Source organism: Mandrillus leucophaeus, unplaced genomic scaffold (assembly GCF_000951045.1).
Source record: "Mandrillus leucophaeus isolate KB7577 unplaced genomic scaffold, Mleu.le_1.0 Scaffold248, whole genome shotgun sequence".
Lineage (NCBI taxonomy): Eukaryota > Metazoa > Chordata > Mammalia > Primates > Cercopithecidae > Mandrillus > Mandrillus leucophaeus.
Window position 1 is genome coordinate 3,042,118 of NW_012102565.1, and position 12,739 is coordinate 3,054,856.

Genomic DNA, 12,739 nt, shown 5'->3' on the forward strand with positions numbered 1-12,739 from the left:
TTCAAGTTGAGATTTGGGTGGGGACACAGCCAAACCGTATCATCTGCCCATGGTCCCTCCAAGTCTCATGTCCTCACATTTCAAAACCAATCATGCCTCCCCGATAGTCTCCTGAACTCATAACTCATTTCAGCATTAACCCAAAAGTCCACAGTCCAAAGTCTCATCTGAGACAGGGCAAGTACCTTCCACCTATGAGCCTGTAAAATAAAAAATAAGCTAGTTGCTTCCTAGGTACGGGGCGGGGTACAGATATTGGGTAAATATAGCCATTCCAAATGGGAAAACTAGTCCAAAACAAAGGGGTTACAGGCCCCACGCAAGTCTGAACTCCAGCAAGGCAGTCAAATTTTAAAGCTTCAAAATGATTTCTGTTGACTCCAGGTCTCATATCCAGGTCACACTGATGCAAGAGGTGCATTCCCATGGTCTTGGGCAGCTCTGCCCCTGTGACTTTGCAGGGTACAGCCTCCCTTCTGGCTGCTTTTAAGGCTGGTGCTGAGTGTCTGCAGCTTTTCCAGGCGCACGGTCGGTGCAAGCTGTCAGTGGATCTACCATTCTAGAGTCTGGAGGACGGTGGTCTTCTTCTCACAGTTCCAGTAGGCAGTGTCCCAGTAGGGACTCTGTGTGGGGGCTCTGACCCCACATTTCCCTTCCACACTTCCCTAGCAGAGGTTCTGCTTGAGGACCCCACCCCTGCAGTAAACTTTTGCCTGGGCATCTAGGCATTACCATACATCTTCTGATAACTAGACAGAAGTTTCCAAACCTCAATTCTTGACTTTCGTGAACCTGCAGGCTCAACACCACATGGAAGCTGCCAAGGCTTGGGGCTTCCACCCTCTGAAGCCACAGACTGAGCTCTATGTTGGCCCCTTTCAGCCATGACTGTAATGGCTGGGACACAGGACACCAAATCTCTAGGCTGCACACAGCATGGGGACTCTGGGCCTGGCCCACTAAACCACTTTTTCCTCCTAGGCGTCAGGGCCTGTGATGGGAGAGTCTGCCATGAAGGCCTCTGACATGACCTGGAGACATTTTCCCCATGATCCTGGGGATTAACATTAGGCTCCTTGCTACTATGCAAATTTCTGCAGCCGGCTTGAATTTCTCCTCAAAAAATGGGTTTTTCTTTTCTACTGCATCATCAGGCTGCAAATTTTCTGAACTTTTATGCTCTGTTTCCCTTTTAAAATGGAATGCTTTTAACAGCACCCAACTCACCTTTTGAAGGCTTTGATGCTTAGAAATTTCTTCCTCCAGATACCCTAAATCATCTCTCTCAAGTTCAAAGTTCCACAAATCTCTAGGACAGGGGCAAAATGCTGCCAGTCTCTTTGCTAAAACACAACAAGAGTCACCTTTGCTACTGTTCACAACAAATTCCTCATCTCCATCTGAGACCTACCAACATTTTTTTCAAAGCCATTCAACAAGTCTCTAGGAGATTCCAAACTTTCCCACATTTTCTTTTCTTCTTCTGAGCCCTCCAAACTGTTCCAGCCTCTGCCTGTTATGGAGTTTCCAAAGTTTTGGGTATCTTTTCAGCAACGCCCCACTCTATAGGTACCAATTTACTGTATTAATTCATTTTCTTGCTGCCGATGAAGACATACCCAAAACTGGAAACAAAAACAGGTTTAATTTGACTTACAGTTCCACATGGCTGGGAAGGCCTCAGAATCATGGTGGGGAGTGAAAGGCACTTCTTACATGATGGTGGCAAGAGAAAAATGAGGAAGAAGCAAAAGCGGAAACCCCTGATTAACCCATCAGATCTTGTGAGACTCGTTTACTATCAGGAGTATAGCACCGGAAAGTCCAGCCCCCAAGATTCAATTACCTCCCCCTGGATCCCTCCGACAACACATGGGAATTCTGGGAGATACAATTCAAGGTGTGATTTGGGTGGAGAAACAAACCATATCACAAGACTGACAGAGAAAAAAAAGAGAAGGCATAAATTATTAATCTCAGGCATGAAAGAGGGAATATTACTATAAACACTGAAGACATCAAAAGAATAATAAGGATATACAATCAACAACTCTATACATATCTATTCGACAATTTAGATGACATAGACCAATTCAAAAGTATAATAACTCATCTAATATGAAATAGATAATCTGAATAACACTTTATTAGGAAAATTATAATGTATGATTTAATAACTACACCCTGTACCTCCAAAATGTCCAAGCCAAGATGATTTCACTGGAGAAGTCTACAAAACATTTAAAGAAGAATTAACACTAACTGTACATAATCCCCTCCTGAAATTACGAGAAAAAATTCTGAATTATTTTTATGAAGGTGGTATTTCCCCAATACTAAAACCAAAGATAATATGAAAGAAAAAAAGAAAGAAAATGAAACTATAAGTTATATCATTCATGAATTTGGACAAAAATTCTTAACCAGATATTAGTCAACAGAATTCACCAATATATAAAAAGAATTATATACATGGGACTTATTCCAGGAATGCAAGTGTGGTTCAATATTTAAAACTAACCAGTGTGATCCATTATTTTAGTAGCTGAACAAAGTAAAAGTTCTACCTAAAGTATCTTCCAAATGCAAATTGAAAACCACTCTTTTGCTTGAATTTTTGATGTTTCAGGAGAGCATTAGAGAAAGTATTTACCAAAGCCCTTGACCTTAGTATGCAAGGTCCTTGGTCATCTGCCATGCTGTCATTTTCCCTATGCCACACGCAAAAGCTGTCACCCTAAGCTTCACACTGCTTCTCTAGAACCATCTGAGCATTGTTCCAATTTATCATTCCACATTGTATCATACTCATACAGTTTTCTGATTCTTTCCGTTTCAGCAATTTCTCAAGCCAAACTACATAATGATATTATCCTAATTTCCTTTAACTTTAGCAGTGTTCAAAGAATGTTATATTTCACATTGCTACAATTCACTGAAGTTGATCTAGTATCCTGAAAAGAGAGGAATAAAAGATACTGGTATCTGAAGGTGCTAAATGGGCCTGATGCTGAGATATTCTCTTTTGCATAAACTCATTAAGGGCTTACACTGATCTTTGCATAAACAGCCTAAGTATGTAGATGGGGAACAGATTCACAGAACAAACACAGGACAAAACAGTGGCTTTGGATCTGTCTAATTTTACTTTGTACAGTCTTTCTACCTTGAATGTCAAGATTTATTGAGTGCTAGAATGTTAAGGTTTATTGAGTGCTAGAAAAGAGAATGGAGTAGACGCTCTGGTTGGGAGGTAATTTAGATTCCAGAACTATGCCTGGCTTGCTGAGAAATTATGCTGTAATGCTTAATATAGTGCCAGGCACCCTATAGGCAACTGATAATGCTGATGACCGTGTAACGCATTTCTCTGCTCCCCTCACCATCCCATCTTTGACTCAGCTCTGGGTGTCTGCTTCATGCCTGCCTTTCATTCTCAGGTGACGTCCAGTTATCATGTCAGAGGACACTCCTCTCCTCATCCCTCCTTTGGAGACAGCTCCCTCATTCCACCCTTCAGGTAACCACTGTGGTCAAATGCATCATGGAACTATTAGATATACATCTTAAATCAACATATTTACCAGGCTCAGGGGGCAACATTGCGCAATATTCTCTTAGGAAATGAACATGAACAAATTCTTGTGAGAAAGTGATTTACGGTTTACAGTTTCTTTTAGCAAGAAACATGTTGTGACTTCCCTCCTCCATCCCGTCCATGACTGTTGAGGAGTCTTCCACAGGGGCTGACCTTGACTTGGAAGGTGTTCTTTAAACATAGCACAAGCTGTAAGGGTAACCAAGGCTAGGTTAGATCTTAAGCAAATAAACAATTTCAGAAACAAAAATAAAAATACAGCCTTGTGTATAAAATTATTGATTTTCTCAGCAGTGGACATAAAATATTGCCCAAAAGGTTGGAAATAATCCCCATAAAGATCTATGCAAAATGATGCTTTTGGAGCAGACATGGGCCAGAAAGATCTTAACATCTTTGAGTAAACACACTGATGAAGAATAAAAGCTAAATATTTTCACTACGAAATATATTGACCTTAATTGTAATCTTTATCTACTTCTCTTATTACTGAACTGATGCCATTTCATGTATAAATATAAAACTCACGAGTAATTCCACCACCCAGAGATAACAACAAAGTTTATTTGCTATTTGCGTATGCTTACATATATGTATAACACATTAATATACATACTATTACATGAAATGTTTAACATTCAATTTCCACATACTTGTAAATGTACATACATAAAAGAGATTATATGGTGATATGGTTAGACTTTGTGTCCCCATCAAAATCTCATCTTGAATTGTAATCCGCATAATCCTCATAATACCTGTGTATCAAGGAAGAGACCAGGTGGAAGTAATTGAATTATGGCGGTGGTTTTCCCAATGCTGTTCTCATGAGAGTGAGATATCAAATATCTGTTCTCATATCAAATATCTATTCTCATCAAATATCTGATGATTTTATAAGGAGCTCTTCCCCCTTTGCTCGGCCATTCTCCCTCTTGCTACCTTGTAAAGGTAGCTTTGCTTTCCCTTCGCCTTTTATCATGATTGTAAGTTTCCAGAGGCTTCCCCAACCATGCAGAACTGTGAGTCAGTTAAACCTCTTTCCTTTGTAAATTACCTAGTCTCTGGCAGCTCTTTATAGCAGTGTGAAAACAGATGAACACATATAGCATACACTGTTTTGCAATGTGCCCTTTGTGTATTTGTCGGGTTTCTTCTTAATTCATAATGGGTAAGATCTCCACTTTATATAGAAAAAAAAGTGGTCCAAATATTCATTATATTATTTTAATTTTAAATTATCTTTGACCTATAGATTTTTACTTTAGTAGATGAGTCTGACAATGTTGCCCATTATCATATCTATTTTTGGTAGAAAGCTAGAAAGTAATACAAATGCACAGATAAGGCATATGTGAAAATTGCTTAATGATGTTAAATGGGTTGATGGGTGTCTAAATACATACATCTAAATACATATGTGCATCTATGCATGCATGTAAGAGTATCAAATTTTGAGCAAAATTTGTTGGCATTCACCTTTTTATAATTTATCTTATAGTACACTATAGTGTTAGTCTCTATCATTGATTAGTTTGATTTTATCAATCTAGCTCAATATCGTTTATCACATACAGATTTATAACATAAATCCTACACATGGCATTTTCTCCCTAAGGAAACTTCTTTTTCAGATGTTCCTTTGTTTTCCGTTTATGAATTTGATTCTACAGGAAGGTAAATATGAATTTATAAAGTTACAAAAATATCTCATTGGGATGTTGTCACAAACAAGAACAGAAACAAACAAAACAAAATGAAACCTCAATATATGAGCTGATTTGGAAATAGTTTTCAATTTTAAACCATTGATTCATATTATTTACAAACACTATTTCTACTGACTTTTATTTATTCAAACTGTCTATAGATGTTAGAAAAGAATTTTTTTGAAAATCATGTTAAATTATTTCTATATTTTTTATTGCTTTTGAAAATATCAATATCAATCTATTATATAGTGAGTTATTACTGGCAAGTGTATACTATTTTCTAATCACCTACTTTATTTAATTTTGTTCTTGACTGTAGTTGTTTCTCTTTATTTTTTCCTTCCAAAATGACAATTAAATTAGGATAATTTTTTGTCCTTTACAGTTTTTAAAAATTTTAGTCCTTGTTTATTTTTTGTATGTATGATTCCTTGTTCTGACAATAGTGAGTTGGGATTCTAAGATATTTGGGACAGATGTTAAAATAATTGTATCATACCACTTGAGCATCTCAGACAATTGGTTTAATTTTAGATTTTTATTCTTTTCTAATATATGTATTTTATGCTATGAGTTTCCATCTAAGTGCTTATTTTCTTATATTCTGCAATTTTGATAAGTTATGTATTTAAAAAAATTTTTGGAGGCAGAGTCTTACTCTGTTGCCCAGGCTGGAGTGCAGTGGTGCAATTTCGGCTTACTGTAACCTCTGTCTCCTGGGTGTAAGTGATTCTCGTGTCAGAGTAGCTGGGATTACAGGCACACACCACTACACCTGGGGAATTTTTGTATTTTTAGTAGAGATGGGGTTTCACCATATTGGCCAGGCTGATCCCAAACTCCTGGCCTCAAGTGATCCACCTGCTTGAGCCTTCCAAAGTGCTGGGATTACAGATGTGAGCCCCCAGGCTAAGCCTGAGAGTTTATATTTTCATTTTCATTTAGTTCAAGATCTTTTTTCAACTTTTCTTGAGACTTCTTTGATCCATGTATTATTCAGAACTGTGTTGTTTAAACTTAAAGTATGTGGAGATTTTCCATTTATCTTTCTGTTATTAATTTGTAGTACAATTCCATTGTGGTCTGAGTGCATACTTCACAGGACTTCTACTCTTCAAATTTGATAAGGTGTTTTTCTACTTCTTTAAATTTGTTAATGGTGCTGTTGAGTTCTACTATGTCTTCACTGATTTTCTGCCTACTACGTCTGTTCATTTCTAATAGACAGTGTTGGAGTCTCCAGCTATGATAGTGGATTCATCTATTTCGATGTGCAGTTCTACCTGTTTTGCCTCATGTATTTTGATGCTTTGTTGTTAGGTACATACATTTTAAGTACTGTTATATCTTCTTGGAGAACTGACTCCCTTGTCATTTTGTAATGTCTCCCCTAATAAACTAGCTTGCCCTGAAATCTGCTCTTCTGAAATTAATATAGCTCTTCTAGCTTTCTCTCAATTAATACTATCATGGTATGTACTCTCCCATCCCTTTGCTTTTAATTTTCCTGGGTCTTCATATTTAAAATGGGTTTTCTGTGGACAATTATACTTAGCTCCTGTTTCTTTTTAGTCCACTCTGACAAGCTCTGTCTTTTAATTGGTGTATTTAGGCCATTCACATTTAATGTGATATAGTATTAACATGCATATAATTATAACTGTTTTATATTTGTTGTTTGTCTTCCCTTTTTCTTTCTTTTCTGCTTTTCCTGTATTTAGTTGAGCTATTTTTTATTTACTATTTTATCATCAGATGATGTACTCCATTTTATCTCTTCTCTTATATCAATTATATTTCTCTTTTATTTGGTGATTGTCCTAGAGTTTGCAATATACATTTACAATTAATCCAAGTCCACTTTTGAAAAACAGTTATCATTTCATAAGTAGTGCAGTTACCTTATAAATGAATATTTTCAATATCTTCCACCCATCCCTAATAACATTCCTTCATTCATTTCAATGCTTATCTATGTTATAATCACTGAACACATTGTTGCTGTTATTAATTTGAACAAACTTCTATTTGTTACATCAATTAAGAATTAGAAAAATGAAAATAATGCTTTACCTTCATTTGTTCCTTCTCTATCACTCTTCCTTTCTGTATCTATATCCAAGTTTCTGACTTAGCACATTTTTCCTTTTTTCTGAAATTAATTTTTTTTTTCAAAATTTATTGCATGGTGAACTTATTGGTGACAAATTCTCTCAATTTTTGTTTGAAAAAACTATTTCTTCACTTTCTACAGATAATTTCTCAAGATATAGAATACTAGCTTAGTTTCTTTCAAAGCTTTAAAAATGTTACTACACTGTCTTCTTGTTGGTCTTGTTTCTGAAGTCCAGTGTAATTCCAATCCTCACTTCTCTGTAAGTAAGGTGTTCTCTCCATCCCTCAACTTCTTCCAAGACAGATAGAAGTGCTGATTTTCATCTTGTTCATCTTTTTTCTTGTTGTGAGGATGGAGTTGATGACTTCTAAGCTCTTTATATGTCAAACTGGAAACGGGAAGTCCCTTTGATTTAAGATGGATGTTGTTTGTCATGCTAAAGAAGGATTCTGCTATTCCATTTCATAATTGTTAGTTTAACCACCTGTGAAATTTGTATGTTTTCAAATGCCTACTAGTTGTCTATATCTTTCCTTCTGTTTTTAGGGCTTATTATTTCATGCATACTCTCAAAATGAAATTTTTCCTTCATCCATGAATATACATTGCCTGCTCATAGCTTAGTTTTGGATTTTATATTCGAGAATTATACTTGCTTGGTTTTTCATGTTTCATCTCTAGTTTTAAATAATTTATGCTTGCAGTTTTAATTTAAATCTTTTTTGGGGAGTCAGAAAATGGAATGAATGAAGAATTAGGAGCATGCTAACATACAAGGAAAAAGGAAATTTTTTCTGTTTTTGTATTCTTGAAACAAAATAGAGTTTCTGCCAAGAGATCTGCTGTTAGTCTGATGGGCTTCCCTTTGTGGGTAACCCGACCTTTCTCTCTGGCTGCCCTTAACATTTTTTCCTTCATTTCAACTTTGGTGAATCTGACAATTATGTGTCTTGGAGTTGCTCTTCTCGAGGAGTATCTTTGTGGCGTTCTCTGTATTTCCTGAATTTGAATGTTGGCCTGCCCTACTAGGTTGGGGAAGTTCTCCTGGATGATATCCTAAAGAGTGTTTTCCAACTTGGTTCCATTTTCCCCCTCACTTTCAGGCAACCCAATCAGACATAGATTTAGTCTTTTCACATAATCCCATACTTCTTGAAGGTTTTGTTCATTTCTTTTTCCTCTTTTTTCTTTAGACTTCTCTTCTCACTTCATTTCATTCATTTGATCCTCAATTGCTGATACTCTTTCTTCCAGTTGATCGAGTCGGTTACTGAAGCTTGTACATTTGTCACGTATTTCTCGTGTCATGGTTTTTATCTCTGTCAGTTCGTTCATGGCCTTCTCTGCATTCATTATTCGAGTTATCCATTCTTGCATTCTTTTTTCAATATTTTTAGTTTCTTCATGCTGGACACATAATTCCTCTTTTAGCTCTAAGAATTTTGATGGACTGAAGCCTTCTTCTCTCAACTCATCAAAGTCATTCTCAGTCCAGCTGTGATCTGCTGCTGGCGATGAGCTGCGTTCCTTTGGAGGGGGAGATGTGCTCTTATTTTTTGAATTTCCAGCTTTTCTGCCCTGCTTTTTCCCCATCTTTGTGGTTTTATCTGCCTTTGGTCTTTGATGATGGTGACGTACTGATGGGGTTTTGGTGTGGGTGTCCTTCCTGTTTGTTAGTTTTCCTTCTAACAGTCAGGATCCTCAGCTGTAGGTCTGTTGGAGTTTGCTTGAGGTCCACTCTAGACCCTGTTTGCCTGGGTATCAGCAGCAGAGGCTGCAGAAGATAGAATATTACTGAATAGCGAGTGTACCTGTCTGATTCTTGCTTTGGAAGCTTCGTCTCAGGGGTGTACCCCACCGTATGAGGTGTGGGGTGTCATTCTGCCCCTAGTGGAGGATGTTTCCCAGTTAGGCTACTCAAGGGTCAGGGACCCACTTGAGCAGGCAGTCTGTCCTTCTCAGATCTCAACCTCCGTGTTGGGAGATCTACTGCTCTCTTCAAAGCTGTCAGACTGGGTCATTTGCGTCTGCAGAGATTTCTGCTGCCCTTTCTTTTGTTGTTTAGCTGTGCCCTGTCCCCAGGGGTGGAGTCTACAGAGACAGGCAGGCCTCCTTGAGCTGCTGTGGGCTCCACCCAGTTCGAGCTTCCCAGTGGCTTCGTTTACCTACTTAAGCCTCAGCAATAGTGGGCACCCCTCCCCTAGGCTTGCTGCTGCCTTGCCATTAGATGGCAGACTGCTGTGCTAGCAATGAGGGAGGCCTCCCAGGCGTCGGACCCTCTGGGCCAGGTGTGGGATATAATCTCCTGCTGTGCCTTTTGCCAAGATCCTTGGTAAAGCACAGTATTGGGGTGGGAGTTACGCGATTTTCCAGGTGTTATGTGTCTCAGTTCCCCTGGCTAGGAAAAGGGATTCCCCTTCCCCTTGTGCTTCCCAGGTGAGGCAATGCCTTGCCCTGCTTCAGCTCTCGCTGGTCGGGCTGCAGCAGCTGACCAGCACCGATTGTCTGGCACTCTCTAGTGAGATGAACCTGGTACCTCAGTTGAAAATGCAGAAATCACCCATCTTCTGTGTCACTCATGCTGGGAGCTGGAGACTGGAGCTGTTCCTATTCAGCCATCTTGCTCTGCCCACACTACCTTTCATCTTTGAGTATACTTTTGTTGTCATCTTGGATATTACAAAATATAAACTGTGAACCAAAGTATTACTTTTACTATTTTCTAATAATCTCAGGACTTTGGAATTGGAAATACATATATATATATACACACACACACACACACACACATGCAGGTTTGTTACATAGGTCTACACCTGCAATGGATATATATATATAGAGAGAGATATATATCTCCTACTGCCAACTCTGGCTTTATGTTAACCATAAGTTTTAATTATTATCATTTTAAATCCATAGAATGCTACTGTTAATGCCTGTGTAGTAAGTTTTCTTTTGTATTTTCTCACGTATTAACCTCTCCCATTGTTCTGAGAAGTCAGCTGTGCATATATTACTTGTAAATTTATAAACAATGTGCCCTTTTTTCTCTGGAAGTTTTATCATTTTTTCCTTGCTTTGATTTGCAATAGTTGAACTTTGTGTGTCTGGGTTCTGGGTGTGGTTTTTTTTTTTCTTTTTCTTTTCTTTGTTTAAAAAATTCTGCTTGAGCTGGCTGAGCTTCTCAAATGTACAGTTCAATGTTATTCATCAGTTTCAGGGAAATTCTTTGCCATTGTAAAAAACATTATTTTTAACCATTTTCCCGTATTATTCTGGGACAGCAATTACAAGAATATTAGGCCTTCTGATGATGTACTATATATCACTTCTAATCTGTTTTGTGATATTTAAAAAACTTTTTCCTCTCTCTGTATTTCTATTTGTGTAGTTCCTATGAATCTAATTTCTATGTCATCAGTTATGTGTTTTTCTGCAGTCTTTTGTTCAATGCATACATTGAGTTCTTAATTTCAGTCATTGTTCTTCAGTTGTTAAATATGAATTTTATCTTACATCATATAATAAAATTTTCTATTAAATTTTCATAGCTTTTCACCTATTTTATACTTCATCTTTTCTTATTTTCTCAAAAATAGTCATAATATTTTAAAGTCTACTGCTAGCTGTAATTATAATCACCTGTAGGTCTGCCTTGATTTTTATTTTGGTTTTCAGATAATCCCATCTATTTTCATGGCTAGTAAATTTTGGTAGAATGCCAACCACAGTTTAAAAAAATAAAAATAAAAAGCTACTTAGCCTTCAGCTTTGCCCAGATTGGCCAGAGAGAATCTGGGTGGCAGATTTTCCATATCACTTCACTTCCTCACCCACTCCAGGCTTGCAGCTCTCACCAGTGTGTCCAGTACCTCCTCTCCTCTTGGGTCCTTGTCTTGTGAGTGTCCAAACACTGGGAGGTAGAAGGACATTCCCTGCTGCTTTTCAGATTTTGTGATTTAGCTCTTTGGCTTTCAGCCTACACAGCTTTGGAGTTTACCAAATACCTGAAGGGAGAAACTGCCTTGTGTTTGAGCCCCTTCCACTTGTCTAACCTCTCTGCCCCTCAGCAGCTGCCCTTGGCTCCACTCAAGCCCAATCTTGCAGCTCTGGCTCCTTCTCAAAACCAACATATGCTACTAGGGTTTCCAGGGACCCTGGGACTCTCCTACAACCACGCCTTCTCATCTGAAATTTTCTTCTTTTAGTTTTTGTTGCTACATCTATATTGATACCTATATGTGGGCAGGTCATATATTTGGGAATTTGTCCAGCTTTCAGATTGTTTCTGGTGAAAAGTTGGGCTGAGTGGATCCTCCATCCCACTCAGTAGCAGAAAACTTCAGTGTGGGTTGTAATTCCACTGTGCTTTTCACTTGGTGCCATCCTTCCTCATACATATATATCCTTCCATTCCATGGAAATACCATTAGAGGAGCAAGTTTTTCATCCTTTTTTCAACAAATGTAGGTTATATAAGAAAATGATAATTTTCTCAAACATATATGAGCATCACAATATTACATAAAACCATGTAAGAGAAATAATAAAAATACAAGTTAAAATAGAAAGGTAAGTAGTTATATTAAGAATAATTTTAAAAATACTTCACTTAGTGTTTTGGGCAAATTTTTCTATTGTCCATCAATATTTGCAATGTTGGCTTTGTGGACATGTGGAAAAGCTACATTTCCTCAGCCCCTGTGTGAAGTTCATTATGGTCATAAGATATGCTTTGACAATAAAGTGTGAGCAACAGGACCCTGTGTCTCTTCTGCTTTAAAGCATTTAATTGCAGGTGTTGAGCTCTTCACTTCTCTCTATCTTTGTATGTCATGATTTACATACATCATATCAAGGAAAAATGATGCTGAGAATCTTAAGAAAGAAAGCTCCATTTTTTGGTGGTTTTTTTTTTCTTTTTCTTGTAAATTTGTTTAAGTTCCTTGTAGATTCTGGATATTAACCCTTTGACAGATGGATACATTGTGAAATTTTCTCCCATTCTGTAGGTTGCCTGTTCAGTCTGATAATAGTTTCTTTTGCTGTACAGAAGCTCTTTCATTTAGTTAGATCCCATTTGTCAATTTTGGGTTTTGTTGCCATTGCTTTTGGCATTTTAGTCCTGAGGTCTCTGCCCATGGTTATGTCCTGAATGGTATTGCCTAGGTATCATTCTAGGGTTTTTATGGTTTTAGGTCTTGCTTTTAAGTATTCAATCCATCATGAGTTAATTTCTGTATAAGGGATAAGAAAAGGGTCCATTTCAGTTTTCTGCATATGGCTAACCAGTTTTCCCAACACCCTTTATTA